Source organism: Rattus norvegicus, chromosome 1, assembly GCF_021556685.1.
Source record: "Rattus norvegicus strain SHRSP/BbbUtx chromosome 1, alternate assembly SHRSP_T2T, whole genome shotgun sequence".
In the NCBI taxonomy this organism is placed as follows: Eukaryota; Metazoa; Chordata; class Mammalia; order Rodentia; family Muridae; genus Rattus; species Rattus norvegicus.
In genome coordinates this window covers 64,422,902-64,440,300 of record NC_141534.1, presented here as the reverse complement: position 1 = coordinate 64,440,300, position 17,399 = coordinate 64,422,902, and the positions used below count along the sequence as shown (strand labels likewise).

Here is a 17,399-nt window from a genome sequence, read left to right as displayed (position 1 = left end):
TAAAAAACATTTCACATTTTCTTATTTACTCATTTAAACTAATTCTCATTTTCCCAGATTCATTAATTTAGTATTAATTTACTTGAGTAGCGTAATAAAAATAATACTGAAAAAATAAAAAGTAAAAATAAAAGCTGAGTCAGGGTCAGAAGTGGATTCACAATACTGCACCTAACAGACTGTGAATATATCTAGTAAACCGTACCATCAGATCTGATCTGTATCATGATCCAGAAGTATTTCTCAGCATCATGAACTCAGTCTCAACTAACTTCTTCCTTGAAAAGCTGAGCAAGAGCTGTGGTAGGAGCTACTACATGGGACTTTTAGGGTCTCACTTTATAAAAATAATTTATGTGTATGAGTGTTTGCCCAGCATGTGTGCACATGAATGCTTGACTGGTGTCCAAAGAACTTAGAAGAAGGTTTCAAATCCCCCGAAATTAGAGTTTTAGGCAGTTGTGAGCTAACACTGGTGTTGTAAAATACTGAACCATCTTTCCAGCCCCAGATTTTGATAACTTTTAGGAGGAGCCATATCTCAATACAGGATTACTATATGTTGGCTAACCTGGCTTGAGTCACTAGCTCTTACCTCTCTGCACCATGGAGGACAATGGCTGGGTAAGACAGGTGGACAGGCAGTGAGAGAGGATGCCTTGATTTGCAACTTCCAGTGTAACCATGGAACTGGTTGTAGTCATGAGTTCTGCTGCCCTAGGAAGAAAATATAAAGAAACAGCGGTCACTGTCACAGTAGAGTCTATGTTCAGAATACTTGTGCTTAGGTTCCTCAGCCTGGTTGCTGTTTGGGGAAATGAACCAGACTTTCAGAAGATTATGTCCTGTCCACATCACTTATGATAATTAATTATAAAACAGGTAAATATATTCTATTCTATAACATTAACATTAAGATATTTAAAGATTTTACAAGCTCTAAGTATATGTGTACATATTTATATAATTATTTAATAAAATGTTCTATACTAATATACATTCTTATGAGTGAACCCAAAATGAGATTCATGTACTCTAAGAAATAGGGTTATAGTGAAGGTGAGCTTTTACCTTCACAAAGAGCTTTTACATCACTTCTTTTTGAATTCAAATTTCAAAATTAAATGCAAACTATCACTTCAGTACACTAAAACTAACCAATTAGTTGACGCGTTTAAGTGACCAATTAGTCATACCTTTCCTGAGAAAGTCCAACCAGACTAAATTCATCCACAATGAGGAGTTGGTCATGGGCACCTAGTTTTCCAACCTGAGCCACCATAAGGGTGTAGGGAGAAAAGAAAAAAGGCAGTGTCACTGGTTGCTGCCGCTGCGGAGAGCTCATAGGCAGCACCCCACGAGCAAACTTGAGCCTCCGGACCACAGGTAAGACCAACTTTTCTGCTGCAAGAGACCTGCCTGGTGAACTCAGGACACAGAGAGGCAAAAATCCTCTAGGACCAGGCACTTCCGGGGTTTACCGAGAGTCCCAAACCCGCAGATCCCGAAACGCAGCAGCTCTCTGCTCCCAAACCCCGTGGGAGAGGGATCTCACTGCCTGGTCAGGTGGGCACTCCTGAGGCTGCAGAGCAGAAGAGACCACCAACACTGCTCACCCCTGCCCACATCCCTGGCCCAATAGGAAACTGTTTAAGGCCTCTGGGTTCCCGCAGAGGAGGGCCCAGTTTCAGCAGGACCGCTGCGTCTGAGACACCACCAGAACCTGAATGGACAGACCGGATAAACAGTTCTCTGCACCCAAATCCCGTGGGAGGGAGAGCTAAACCTTCAGAGAGGCAGACATGCCTGGGAAACCAGAAGAGACTGCACTCTGCACATATCTCTGACGCCAGAGGAAAACACCAAACTCCATCTGGAACCCTGGTGCACGGAAGCTCCCGGAAAGGGCAGCGCAGATCTTCCTGGTTGCTGCCGCCGCAGAGAGCTCATAAGCAACACCCCACGAGCAAACTTGAGCCCCAGGACCACAGGTAAGACCAACTTTTCTGCTGCAAGTGACCTGCCTGGTGAACTCCAGACACAGGCCCACAGGAACAGCTGAAGACCTATAGATAGGAAAAACTACACGCCCGAAGGCAGAACACTCTGTCCCCATAACTGGCTGAAAGAAAACAGGAAAACAGGTCTACAGCACTCCTGACACACAGGCTTATAGGACAGTCTAGCCACTGTCAGAAATAGCAGAACAAAGTAACACTAGAGACAAACTGATGGCGAAGGCAAGCACAGGAACCCAAGCAACAGAAACCAAGACTACATGGCACCATCGGAGCCCAATTCTCCCATCAAAACAAACATGGAATATCCAAACACACCAGAAAAACAAGATCTAGTTTCAAAATCATATTTGATCATGATGCTGGAGGACTTCAAGAAAGACGTGAAGAACTCCCTTAGAGAAACACAGGAAAACATTAATAAACAAGTAGAAGCCTACAGAGAGGAATCGCAAAAATCCCTGAAAGAATTCCAGGAAAATATAAATAAACAAGTGGAAGCCCATAGAGAGGAGTCACAAAAATCCCTGAAAGAATTCCAGGAAAACACAATCAAACAGTTGAAGGAATTAAAAATGGAAATAGAAGCAATCAAGAAACAACACATGGAAACAACCCTGGATATAGAAAACCAAAAGAAGAGACAAGGAGCTGTAGATACGAGCTTCACCAACAGAATACAAGAGATGGAAGAGAGAATCTCAGGAGCAGAAGATTCCATAGAAATCATTGACTCAACTGTCAAAGATAATGTAAAGCGGAAAAAGCTACTGGTCCAAAACATTGGTCCAGGACTCAATGAGAAGATCAAACCTAAGGACAATAGGTATAGAAGAGAGTGAAGACTCCCAGCACAAAGGACCAGTAAATATCTTCAACAAAATCATATAAGAAAACTTCCCTAACCTAAACAGATACCCATAGGCATACAAGAAGCCTACAGAACTCCAAATGGATTGGACCAGAAAAGAAACACCTCCCGTCACATAATAGTCAAAACACCAAACACACAAAATAAAGAAAGAATAGTAAAAGCAGTAAGGGAAAAAGGTCAAGTAACATATAAAGGCAGACCTATCAGAATCACACCAGACTTTTCACCAGAAACTATGAAAGCCAGAAGATCCTGGACAGATGTCATACAGACCCTAAGAGAACACAAATGTCAACCCAGGTTACTGTATCCTGCAAAACTCCCACTTAACATAGATGGAGAAACCAAGATATTCCAGGACAAAAACAAATTTACACAATATCTTTCTACAAATCCAGCACTACAAAGGATAATAAATGGTAAAGCCCAACATAAGGAGGCAAGCTATACCCTAGAAGAAGCAAGAAACTAATCGTCTTGGCAACAAAACAAAGAGAAGAAAAGCACAAAAACATAACCTCATATCCAAATATAAATATAACAGGAAGCAATAATCACTATTCATTAATATCTCTCAACATCAGTGGCCTCAACTCCCCAATAAAAAGGCATAGATTAACAACCTGGATACGCAACGAGGACCCTGCATTCTGCTGCCTACAGGAAACACACCTCAGAGACAAAGACAGACACTACCTCAGAGTGAAAGGCTGGAAAACAACTTTCCAAGCAAATGGTCAGAAGAAGCAAGCTGGCGTAGCCATTCTAATATCACATACAATCAATTTTCAACTAAAAGTCTTCAAAAAAGATAAAAAAGGACACTTCATATTCATCAAAGGAAAAATTCACCAGGATGAACTCTCAATCCTAAATATCTGGGCCCCAAATACAAGGGCACCTACATACGTAAAAGAAACCTTACTAAAGCTCAAAACACACATTGCACCTCACACAATAATAGGAGATTTCAACACCCCCACTCTCATCAATGGACAGATCATGGAAACAGAAATTAAACAGAGACGTAGACAGACTAAGAGAAGTCATGAGCCAAATGGACTTAACAGATATTTATAGAACATTCTATCCTAAAGCAAAAGGATATACTTTCTTCTCAGCTCCTCATGGCACTTCCTCCAAAACTGACCATATAATTGGTCAAAAAACGGACGTCAACAGGTACAGAAAGATAGAAATAATTCCATGCGTGCTATCGGACCACCACGGCCTAAAACTGGTCTTCAATAACAATAAAGGAAGAATGCCCACATATACGTGGAAATTGAACAATGCTTTACTCAATGATAACCTGGTCAAGGAAGAAATAAAGACAGAAATTAAAGACTTTTTAGAATTTAATGAAAATGAAGGTACAACATACCCAAACGTATGGGACACAATGAAAGCTGTGCTATAGAGGAAAACTCATAGCGCTGAGTGCCTGCAGAAAGAAACAGGAAAGAGCATATGTCAGCAGCTTGACAGCACACCTAAAAGCTCTAGCACAAAAAGATGCAAATACACCCAGGAGGAGTAGAAGGGAGGAAATAATCAAGCTCAGAGCTGAAATCAACCATAGAAAGAATCAACAGAACCAAAAGTTGGTTCTTTGAGAAAATCAGCAAGATAGATAAACCCTTAGCCAGACTAACGAGAAGACACAGAGAGTGTGTCCAAATTAACAAAATCAGAAATGAAAAGGGAGACATAACTAGAGATATAGAGGAAATTATAAAAATCATCAGATCTTATTATAAAAGCCTATATTCAACAAAACTTGAAAATCTGCAGGAAATGAACAATTTCCTAGACAGATACCAGGTACCGAAATTAAATCAGGAACAGATAAACCAGTTAAACAACCCCATAACGCCTAAGGAAATAGAAGCAGTCATTAAAGGTCTCCCAACCAAAAAGAGCCCAGGTCCAGACGGGTTTAGTGCAGAAATCTATCAGACCTTCATAGAAGACCTCATACCAATATTATCCAAACTATTCCACAAAATTGAAACAGATGGATCACTACCGAATTCCTTCTATGAAGCCACAATTACTCTTATACCTAAACCACACAAAGACACAACAAAGAAAGAGAATTTCAGACCAATTTCCATTATGAATATCGACGCAATAATACTCAATAAAATTCTGGCAAACCGAATCCAAGAGCACATCAAAACAATCATCCACCATGATCAAGTAGGCTTCATCCCAGGCATGCAGGGATGGTTTAATATACGGAAAACCATCAACGTGATCCATTATATAAACAAACTGAAAGAACAAAACCACATGATCATTTCATTAGATGCTGAGAAAGCATTTGACAAAATTCAACACCCCTTCATGATAAAAGTCCTGGAAAGAATAGGAATTCAAGGCCCATACCTAAACATAGTAAAAGCCATATACAGCAAACCAGTTGCTAACATTAAACTAAATGGAGAGAAACTTGAAGCAACCCCACTAAAATCAGGGACTAGACAAGGCTGCCCACTCTCTCCCTATTTATTCAATATAGTTCTTGAAATTCTAGCCAGAGCAATCAGACAACAAAAGTAGGTCAAGGGGATACATGTCAGAAAAGAAGAAGTCAAAATATCAGTATTTGCAGATGATATGATAGTATATTTAAGTGATACCAAAAGTTCCACCAGAGAACTACTAAAGCTGATAAACAACTTCAGCAAAGCGGCTGGGTATAAAATTAACTCAAATCAGTAGCCTTCCTCTACACAAAAGAGAAACAAGCTGAGAAAGAAATTAGGGAAATACCACCCTTCTTAATAGACCCAAATACCAAAGTATCTCGGTGTGACTTTAACCAAGCAAGTAAAAGATTTGTACAATAAGAACTTCAAGACTCTGAAGAAAGAAATTGAAGAAGACCACAGAAGATGGAAAGATCTCCCATGCTCACGGATTGGCAGGACTAATATAGTAAAAATTGCCATTTTACCAAAAGCGATCTACAGATGCAATGCAATCCCCATCAAAATACCAATACAATTCTTCAAAAAGTTAGACAGAACAATTTTCAAATTCATCTGGAATAACAAAAAACCCAGGATAGCTAAAACTATCCTCAACAATGAAAGGACTTCAGGGGGAATCACTATCCCTGAACTCAAGCAGTATTACAGAGCAATAGTGATAAAAACTGCATGGTATTGGTACAGAGACAGACAGATACACCAATGGAACAGATTTGAAGACCCAGAAAAAAACCCACACACCTATGGGCACTTGATTTTTGACAAGGGAGCCAAAACCATCAAATGGAAAAAAGATAGCATTTCCAGCAAATGGTGCTGGTTCAACTGGAGGTCAACATGTAGAAGAATGCAGATCGATCCATGCTTATCACCCTGTACAAAGCTTAAGTCCAAGTGGATCAAGGACCTCCATATCAAACCAGATACACTCAAACTAATAGAAGAAAAACTAGGGAAGCATCTGGAACACATGGGCACTGGAAAAAATTTCCTGAACAAAACACCAATGGCTTATGCTCTAAGATCAAGAATAGACAAATGGGATCTCATAAAACTGCAAAGCTTCTGTAAGGCAAAGGACACTGTGGTTAGGACAAAACGGCAACCAACAGATTGGGAAAAGATCTTTACCAATCCTACAACAGATAGAGGCCTTATATCCAAAATATACAAAGAACTCAAGAAATTAGACCGCAGGGAGACAAATAACCCTATTAAAAATGGGGTTCAGAGCTAAACAAAGAATTCACAGTTGAGGAATGCCGAATGGCTGAGAAACACCTAAAGAAATGTTCAACATTTTAGTCATAAGGGAAATGCAAATCAAAACAACCCTGAGATTTCACCTCACACCAGTGAGAATGGCTAAGATCAAAATCTCAGGTGACAGCAGATGCTGGCGAGGATGTGGAGAAAGAGGAACACTCCTCCATTGTTGGTGGGATTGCACACTGGTACAATCATTCTGGAAATCAGTCTGGAGGTTCCTCAGAAAATTGGACATTGAACTGCCTGAGGATCCAGCTATACCTCTCTTGGGCATATACCCCAAAAATGCCCCAACATATAAAAAAGACACGTGCTCCACTATGTTCATCGCAGCCTTTATTTATAATAGCCAGAAGCTGGAAAGAACCCAGATGCCCTTCAACAGAGGAATGGATACAGAAAATGTGGTACATCTACACAATGGAATATCACTCAGCTATCAAAAACAATGACTTTATGAAATTCGTAGGCAAATGGTTGGAACTGGAAAATATCATCCTGAGTGAGGTAACCCAATCACAGAAAAACACACATGGTATGCACTCACTGAGAAGTGGCTATTAGCCCAAATGCTTGAATTACCCTAGATGCCTAGAACAAATGAAACTCAAGACAGATGATCAAAATGTGAATGCTTCACTCCTTCTTTAAAAGGGGAACAAGAATACACTTGACAGGGAATAGAGAGACAAAGATTAAACAGACACAGAAGGAACACCCATTCAGAGCCTGCCCCACATGTGGCCCATACATATACAGCCATCCAATTAGACAAGATGGATGAAGCAAATAAGTGCAGGCTGACAGCCAGATGTAGATCGCTCCTGAGAGACACAGCCAGAATACAGCAAACACAGAGGCGAATGCCAGCAGCAAACCACTGAACTGAGAATAGGACCCCCGTTGAAGGAATCAGAGAAAGAATTGGAAGAGCTTGAAGTGGCTCGAGACCCCATATGAACAACAATGCCAAGCAACTAGAGCTTCCAGGGACTAAGCCACTACCTAAATACTATACATGGACTGACCCTGGACTCTGACCTCATAGGTAGCAATGAATAAACTAGTAAGAGCACCAGTGGAAGGGGAAGCCCTGTGTCCTGCTAAGACTGAACCCCCAGTGAACTAGATTGTTGGGGGGAGGGTGGCAATGTGGGGAGGATGCGGAGGGGAACGCCAATAAAGAAGGGGAGGAGGGAGGGGGATGTTTGCCCGGAAACCGGGAAAGGGAATAACACTCGAAATGTAAATAAGAAATACTCAAGTTAATAAAAAAAAACAGTGGGGAAAAAAGGCAGCATCAATGCACAGCAGCATTCCTCACACCACACAGTCAGTGCACAGCAGCATCCCTCACACCACACAGTCAGTACACAGCAGCATTCCTCACACCACACAGTCAGTGCACAGCAGCATCCCTCACACCACACAGTCAGTGCACAGCAGCATTCCTCACACCACACAGTCAGTGCACAGCAGCATCCCTCACACCACACAGTCAGTACACAGCAGCATTCCTCACACCACACAGTCAGTGCACAGCAGCATTCCTCACACCACACAGTCAGTGCACAGCAGCATTCCTCACACCATATTCAATGAACTGCAGTGTTCTTCACACTACACAGCATCCACAGCCATGAGCATCTGCACACTTTTTCACAAAGCTCGAGTGCAGAATGCCCTTCACTGATTCCTTTAAAACAAATACTGGCCACATCTGCAACACTGCCTTGGACAACGACTTAACATACATTTCCAGTTTATACCGGCCAGCACCCTATGCAAAAACAAGGTCAGAACAGCACAATGAAATCACACAGCAGGAAATGAGCAAAATCCTACCCACATATACCCTGGAATCTTGACTAGTTAGGAAAATTTCTATTTTATGGTTCCAAACTTCTAAGAAAAATACTCCTGTAAAATGGACAATTGGGTCAGAAAATGCCTATGGACTTGGAATACTCAAAATGATTATTTATAAAGTCTAAAACAGCTACAAATCTAAAGGAATGAGAAACATAACAAGTGACCAGCCCTTACCCACATCAGGACAGAAAACCAGCTTGGTACTAAATAATCCAGCATCTGCCTTCTCTATCTTCCATTTACACATAATTTATAAATTTTAAAACAAGAAATTAACTTCTTGGAGGAAGCAGTTAACAGCATTTTGTAAGGAAATATTATCCAGAAAGTACTCTACTGGAATTCATACCCTGGAACTGAACAGTCAAATGCACTTACAATAGCATTCTATGGAAAGCTAATGAAATGTTTGAGAAAAATCTTAGGTATGGTATATAATTTCAGGATCATCAATATTCTGCTTAGAGATCATAATATAACAACAAAAGAGTTTTTGGATCACATAGGGAAATATTATACAATGCAGTCATGTGCATGAAGCCTTACCCGGACATTACTGGAATTAGCAAACATTATGTGTATACTGTTGTACTAACAATAAAAATAACTTACCTTAATAACTGTGAGATAGTATATCATATAATAATGTATCATAAAAAGTGACTTCAAGAAATGAAGAAAAATTTCTAAAGAAGGAATCAAGAAGATGTTATTTTATATGCACACCATCTGTATTTCCACCCAGTAGTTAACATTTTAGTTTACCTTTTTCATTGGTGAGACTGGTCCATTTTCTCCCCTGCAGTAGGGAGTAGGGACAAGGCAGCAGTCATCAAGTATGCAGTGTGTTACTGTTTCATAGGCATACAACCTGTGTTTTATTTACATATAAATATATGGATGTATGTAATAAAATTATGAATAAAATAATAAATTACATTGTACATTAATATATAAATAGAAATTATATATTATAAAAGAGAATTGTCTTATATAGGGTTCTTTAGAGTCACAGAACTTATGGGTAATCTCTGTACAGAGAGACAATTTGTTGATGACTTGCAGTCTGTAGTCCAACTCCCCAACCATGATCAGCAGCAGGTATGAATGGGAGTCCAAGGATCTAGCAGTGGCTCAGTCCCACAAGGCAGGCAGACAGGCAGGTGAAAAAGAGAGACTCTTCCTTCTTCCAATGTCCTCATGTAAATCCCCAGCAGAAGGTGCGTCCCAGGTTAAAGGTGCGTACCACCACAGCTGGATCTGGGACTTGCTTTGTCCCAGGTGACCTTGAACTCAGAGACCTCCTTGCCTGAAACTCCTGAGATTCCTAGCCACTTTGCCTCATGATCTCCATGCCAAGATGTAGTTCAGAAACTTGTATCTCCCAGCCTCAACATCAGGATCAAAGGTGAGCTTTACAATTCTGGGTTGTAGTTCATTCCACTTATAGTCAAGTTCACAACCAGGAATAGCCACTACGAGTATATACGATGTGTCATTATACAGGCACAATATATAGACATACATATATATATACATATATATATATATACATATAAATTTGAAAACACCACATTTTATTAGTACATGTTAACCGAGTAAAGTGACAGATGTGGCATTTGTCTGCACATCATGCATGGGTGGGAGAAGAAATTATAAGCCCTTGCATCAAATGAGGAGCTGCAGTTAACAGCAGCTGATAGAAATTCATTCTTCCTTGGGGGAAGGCCATTGGTACGACTCCCAGTGAACAGCTGTACACACAGTATGCAAGCCTGACCAGGTCTAACAGGGCTTAATAAGATACAAAAAATGTGTTTATGTGTATTTCTGTACACACACACACACACACACACACACACACGCACACACACACACACACACAGAGGGGTGGTTTAGTGGTGCTGACTTTTAACCCAGGATCTGATTCAGGTGGACCTCTGTGAGTTCTAGACTAATCTGATTTACACAGCCAGTCCCAGACTAACCAGGGCTATAGAGTCAAAAGGGGGATTCTGAGAGGAATCTTTTAGAATTTGGAGGAGAGAAGTTAGGGTTGATAAGACCATATTTTACTGTATAGATGTATGGAAATTTAAATAAGTGAGAAAATACATGAAGTAACTGAGAGGAAAAAAGTACACTCAATAATGGCAACTTTTTGAACTGACTTTTGTCCAGTTACTTGGCAAAGCAGAAATAAATATGCCTTTAACTGATTTCATCTATGGCAATGCCACTTTCCTTGAGTCAAAAAACTTAACATAGATGATTGGAAATGACCTTGAAATCACAGTTACCCTCAGCATCCATGGGCTACATTGAAAATTTATAGTTCTGATTAAGAAGCTGGAAGATATTTCATAACTTTGTATTATCCACTGCGGATTATTTTATAGATCTATAGAATTCCACAACTCAGCTGTTAATTCATTCAATTCTCCCAGTAAACATCCATGATACAGGAATGATGCCCCAATCTCTTTGAACAGGTGCTCTGGTGCAGAGTTTGCCTGAGATAGCCCAACAGCTGCATCCTCTCTTGTCTCCTTCTAGAGAGCTTCATGACTCTGCTGAACAGATTATAAAGTTGGTTATTTGTTTGGATTTTACTTGGGATTTTTGTTTTTAGCCTTTTCCCTGATATCTTTCCATGATATATATTCTATTTTTCTAACTTTGATTTTAGTTCATTTCAAGCACATTATGCTACATGCAATTTTAAAATAACCCAGCACTAAGTCTGGCTAAACACAGGCATCAGAGTTTCACGCAGCCTCCATGTCTACTTCTATGCACTTGTTACTCTGCATCCTAAGGCTCGATTGCTAAGCCGATTGTGAACCAGTTTAACATAAAATACCTTGACTACTCAAGATGAAATTGCTCTTTGTTTGAGCATGTGAAAAGATAGTCTTTTTATGAGCCAAATTTAATAATAACCAATCATAAGTCTTTGCTCATGCCTTGTGAAGGATGGCATAAGGAATCTTTACCTTTCTTGTTTGGTTCTCTAGAATTTTCTAGTTCTTCAGGGTGGCTCCCTCTGCCCTTTCTGATCCAGAGAACTCTGGAAGGAGTCCAGGGCCTAATTACTTTTCCTATAAGCAGAAACATAAGGTCTTTCTCCCAAACTAGCATGTCCTTTAGCCAGTAACCAGAAAGATTTTTAGCTTGACATCTTTCCCAGAAAAATAGTACAATAACCAGAAAATTCAAAATCACACACATTTTGAAAATTAACTTCTCAACAAAGTAACTAAACCAAACAAGCACAGTAGAAACCTTACTTTCCGGCCTTTTCTAATCTGCCAGGCCAGGATATTGAACCCACTTTTGAGAGAACAGGAGCATCCTGTGAGACACTGAGACTTTCCTAGAGGATTTTATCCTCATCCAATCTCTGTTGTCTGCTTTGCAGGTTGTAGTTTTTCTGTTAGCTCAGCTTCTCCCTGCACAGCAGGAGCTCCCAGATAATCTGGGCCCATTTTCCCTGAGTTAGCTCTGAACCTCAGGAGGAATTCCCCAGGTGACTGAGGCCAAAATTGTGTCCTCTTCTATCCAATTAAACCAAATTAGCAACAACTAAACCAAACTTTATTAAAAGCAGGCACCCTTTACTTTCCCTCTCTGCCTGGAGCCATTCACTATACTGATTCTTTTTACAGGAGGAGAACTCAGAGCCTGATATGGGTCTGTCTATCCCTGTGTTTAAGATTCCCATGTGCTGGAGTCCCTTGACTCATCTCTGCTCATTCAGGAATCTAATTCTCTCATCCCTAGGACAAGAATCCTAACTCCCTAGTGAATTGTTGACTACCACACTCGACGTCATCTATTGCATGTAGTTTTAAATTAAACCCATGCTAATTCATTCTATGCTCTGGTATCAGTGGTTAGGTTCACCCTACATGGCTAGTTCTATGCAGCCATCTTGTCTTGGTTCCTGCTGTTAGTTTGCTACTTTAACCAAACAAATTTTAACTGAAGTGCCTGGAGTGCTGTTGCATTTCTCATCCCACCCACACCCTCTGGCTGGCCTGCAGAAGGCTGGGTAAAGTTCCTCTCACAGGACTTGCCTTAGTCATTTGAAATGAAAATACCAGAGGTTTATACTAACCAGATTTACATGGGTAAATCTCCAAACCAAAAACGCCCATGCAAGGAACAGAAAACTCAATAATATAACGACAAAGTGTGCGATTAGATTGGACAAATACACCTCTACAGCACTCTATTGCCCATTTATGAAATCTCTAGCTACTTGTGGCTCCTCCAGGCCACAGGGGTCTGCTCCATTTTCAACCTCTTCCTCCTCCATCTACTTCTTGCCCACATCCTCCATCTCTATTTTTCTTTCTCTCCCTTTTCCAATGCATTCTGCTCTACCTTTTCCTTCCATTGTCCAATCAGAGGAAGTAACCTTTATTTGGCTAATTACTATTTCACCTGACATCATCTGAATATGTGATCTATTGCACTACAGGTCCACCCTGTTGGGAAAGCAAAAATACAAAGAGCAATCCACAAGACATTTTGCTCATTTTGAGTTAACACATATAGTAATTTCACTACATCTTTTTCATCATTTTTATTCTATTCTTATTAAGTTATTTCTAGGGAATATTTGTAGTTTTTAACTACAATGCTTACACATAGTAAGGAGGAGTTACAACACCCTAGACCTGAGCAGAATCTCTGAGGAGGTATACTTCCACTGTCAATACAAAGACTTAAGGACCATGGGACACAGGAGCAACGCCAAGGTCCCAATACCACACCATCAGCTCCCTGGCAGCCCCATGACCATCAAACTGCTTCTAAAGAAGCAATGGTGCCAGCCACTCATGACCAAGGCAGAGACAATGATGATGGTCGACCACCTGAACAGCATCTTATTTCCCCAAGTAAGAGCTCATTGAAGGACAACAGTTTTATGAAAACACCAGAAAATGGGGGTAAGGTAGAGGAGGATAAAGTCAGGCAAATATTTAGGCAAATTAGAGCAACTGTGAGCTAATGCCATGAGCACGGTATAGTACACAGGGAACTCAAACCATATAAGATTATGTTGGACATAAATGGGTAAGTTAAAATCATAGACTTTCTTTCGCCTTAGAACACAAGTTGAACCAGGGCAATGCTGAACTGGCACTGTAGTGCTTTGTCATTTGGAATTCCTGAACTCTTGCCCAGCAAACTTTATGATAGTCCACAAAATGACATTTGGACCTTAGTTTTACATGGTACTTAAAAAGTTAAGATCTTTACTCTGTATTCATACTAGATTTGAAAAGACTTGTGGCAATTGTATTCTGCCACCTGTTGGGTGTTAGAAGAGATGGATAACCTGCTTAGCCTCTTAATGATACTCAACATGAAATATATGATGACAGCCACTGATGTGATGATGTACCGCTGGTTAAAGGAAGACCGGAAGGCTTTCTCAAATCCCTATGAGGACTGAGCTCCATCACACAAGACCCTGTAATTGTGGACGACATGGAACATATTGAGTCCAGAGCCTAAGATATTACAATGTATAATCAACCCATGGGATCATGTTGCTTACTGTCCTGGCAAGTTCTCCAGGTGCAAGGCTGAACAACAGAGGCTCACACATTGAGTTCAGTTATTCCCTACCCTTGATGATAATGATTCATTCCCTTTGGGCTCAAGGGAGTGTGGAAGCTACCCCACCCTAAGCACACTGGTCTCATCATCCTCCAATGGCTTTCTGTTTCCCTGCGGCCATAAACTGGTCCATGATTAGACATAAGAGCCCCTGGTGCTGCCCTTCTCTCTTCAGGCCACTCCAGATGACACCCACACTGGAGAAACATGCATCCATGCCTCCAGTGTCGCCTGAATACACTAAATAATCAGCCTCACTGAGAAGAACAATGGCAATAAGAACACAGAAGCCAATCTACTCTCCTGGTATGCCTCAGTAGGGAGAAAGTCTGTCCTCAGCTAGTGCCAGTCCAGAGGTTATAGGGACAGACCAAGCAAAAGTGGTGTTCCTGACACAATGAGGTCCATTGTCAATGGAGGTCCTGGGACAGTGGATGTGCTTCAACAGTTGAGGTCCTCAGAATATAGAGTAGAAGCTATGGAGGTCCCAGGACAGGGGAAGTGCCATATCAATGGTGCTTCGACAACTGTGGAGGTGCTGCAACAGTCGAGTTCCTTCAAATTGGAAGACTTGTGACAGTGGAGTGGCTGAGTTTTTGGAGGTACTGCAAGAGTGGAGGTACTGTGACAGTTGAGGTGCTTCATCAGTTGAGGTCCTGTAACAGTGGAGTTCCTAAGACATTTCAGGTCCTTTGACAGTGGAGTAGCAGCTGGGACAGTGGATATGCTGCTACAGTGGAGGTCTTGAAAAACTTCAATTGATGCACGAGTCAGGATCTTTGACCTAGGAGGTGATGGGACAGTACAGGTGTAGGAGAGCCAGTAGAGGTGTGGCGACAATAGAAATGCTATAATAGTGAAAGCCTTGCAGCACTAGAGGTCCTGTGATAGTGGAAGTGCTTCGACAGTAGACGTACTGTGACAGAGGAGGTCCTGCCAATTCTAGTTTCAGAGGAAATAGATGTCCTGAAAAGTGGAGGTCGTTCAATAGTGGGCTTCATGTGATAGTTGAGGTGCTACCACAGTGAAAGTCCAACATCAGTGGGTGAACATGCTGTGCCAGTTGAGGTAATGGAACTTGGATTTCCTGAGTTATTGGAGGTCCTGTGACTGTGGGGTCCTGGGAGAGTAGAGGTGCTGAGACACTGCTCTGTGACATTGGATGACCTTGTGACAGTTTAGGTGCAGTGACAATGAAAGTCCAGCAACAGTACACACACTGTGACAGTAGATGTCCTGAAAATTGAGGGTCCTGACAATGCAGCCGCTGTTAGTGAGAAGGTCCTATGACACTGGAGGTCCAGTGATAGTGGAGGTACTGGGACAGAAGCCACACTGGAACAGTGGATGTCCTGCTACAGTGCACATCAAAGTGCTTGTAACGATGATGATTTTTGACCACTCTAACTTCATTTCACTACGCAAGTAATTGAGTCTGAGACAAGATAATACCTTGTCATGGTGCTACTTGAATGCCACTAGTTTTACAGTTAAGTCTGAAGGTCTAGGCTGTGACAGAGGAGGTCCTTTGACAGTGATGGCCCTGCAAAATTGGACATCCTACAACACTGGAGCTCCTGCAACAGTGGAGGTCTTGAGACTCTAGATTTACATTGACATTGCAGGTCCTGCAGCAGTGGAATTTCTCTGCGAGCTGAGGTCCTGCAACATACTAGTTGCTGAGAGAATCAATTTTCTGCAACAGTGAAGGTCCTACAATAGTTCAGGTCCTGAAAAGTTGAGACTCTGTGAGAGTAGAAGTACAGGGAAAGTGTATGTCCTGTGCCAGGAGAGGCCCTGCAATTTGGAGGCCCTGAGAATGTGGAGTTGATTTGACAACAGAGTTTCTACCACACTGGTGTTCCTGTGACAGTGTCCAACAAAGTCCTTGTATTAGAGAAGAAATAATGCCAGCCAGCAATGACCATGGAAGTGATGATGATGGTTGATCACCACAACATCATCTCGATTCTTCAAGTAATTTAGACCAAAACAATACATCTATTCATGGAGCTGGTTGAAGGGCAACAGCTTTACAAATACACCCAAAAGTATGGCTACCTAGAGCAAGGCAAGGCCAGCAAAATATTGTGTAAATAATAGCTGTGATGAGCTACTGCTATGGGCACACAATATTTCACAGGCACCTAAAGCCAAAGAATATTGTGTTGTACATCAATGGGAAAGTCAAAATTACCAACTTTGGCCTTAGTATCCCATTCCAATCAGGGTAAATGATGAACCAGCACTGCAGTACTTATACTTTTTGTGTTCCTGAACTCTTCTTTGGCAAATTTTATGACGTTCCAAAGAACTAAATTTGACGCTTATGTGGAGTTTTATATTTCATGGCAGTCAGAAAGTTTCCATTTGACTCTCTCTTCATTCTAGAGTTGAGAAGACAGGTTGTAGCAGGAGTGTGTGGTGCCTCTGGTGTGGTGTCAGAAGGACCTACTTAGCCTCCTAATGACAGTCAACCCTAGATATAGGCCAAAAGTCACTGTGGTCATGATGCAACCCTAGTTCAACTAAGGCTAGACGCAGTTCCCAAATCCCTATGAGCAACTGATCCCCCTCAGGCCAGACCCTGTAAGTATAAGAGCAATGGAATATATAGGATTCCAAGTGCTGGAAACTAAGGACACTTCAACTGAACAAAATTATAAGCAGACCATGGCATCCTACTTCCTTCTGCAAAGGCAGGAATTTCACAGGCAAGACAGCACAAAATAGGCTTGGACAGTCAGCACAGTGGAGGTGTGGGGAAAAAGCAGGTGCTAAGACAGTGGATGTCCTGCTACAGTGGCCTCCAAGTCCTTAAGAGGAAGAAGCACTTATGCCATCCAATAATGACCACGGCAATGATGACAATTGTGGTTAACCACTCCAACATCATCTTCAATAATTGAGACGAAAACAAGTAGATACCTTGTCATGGAGCTGTGTGAGGTTCAATGTCTTCATTAATGTATCTGAAAGTATGGCTACATAGTGAAAGACAAGGCATGGGAAATACTTATGCAGATATTAGCAGCCTGGATCTACTGTCAGGGGCACAGAATAAATACAGGACTTCAAAACAAATAAAATGGTGGATAAGAACAATAAAGTCAAAATCATCGACACTGGCCTTAGTACCCAAGACAAACCAGAGCAAATGCTGAACCTGTACTATGGTGCTAACACTTTTGATGCTCCTGAACTCTTCCTGGGTTATACTTATGATGGTCCAAA

The 17,399-nt window shown here is 41.3% G+C and overlaps 1 long non-coding RNA gene across 2 annotated transcripts in view; it reads right to left on the bottom strand.

Annotated features, from left to right (window-relative positions):
- Window positions 1-595: 595 nt before the first annotated feature.
- LOC148007143 (uncharacterized) overlaps window positions 596-17,399 on the bottom strand; it is a 36,499-nt gene continuing 19,695 nt past the window's right edge. The window contains exon 3 of one of the 2 annotated variants that reach the window (XR_015646221.1): window positions 596-717. This is a non-coding gene — a long non-coding RNA (uncharacterized LOC148007143). Of the gene's footprint in view, window positions 718-13,107; window positions 14,950-17,399 lie in introns of those variants that run through there. The other variant, XR_015646220.1, reaches the window with a different exon arrangement.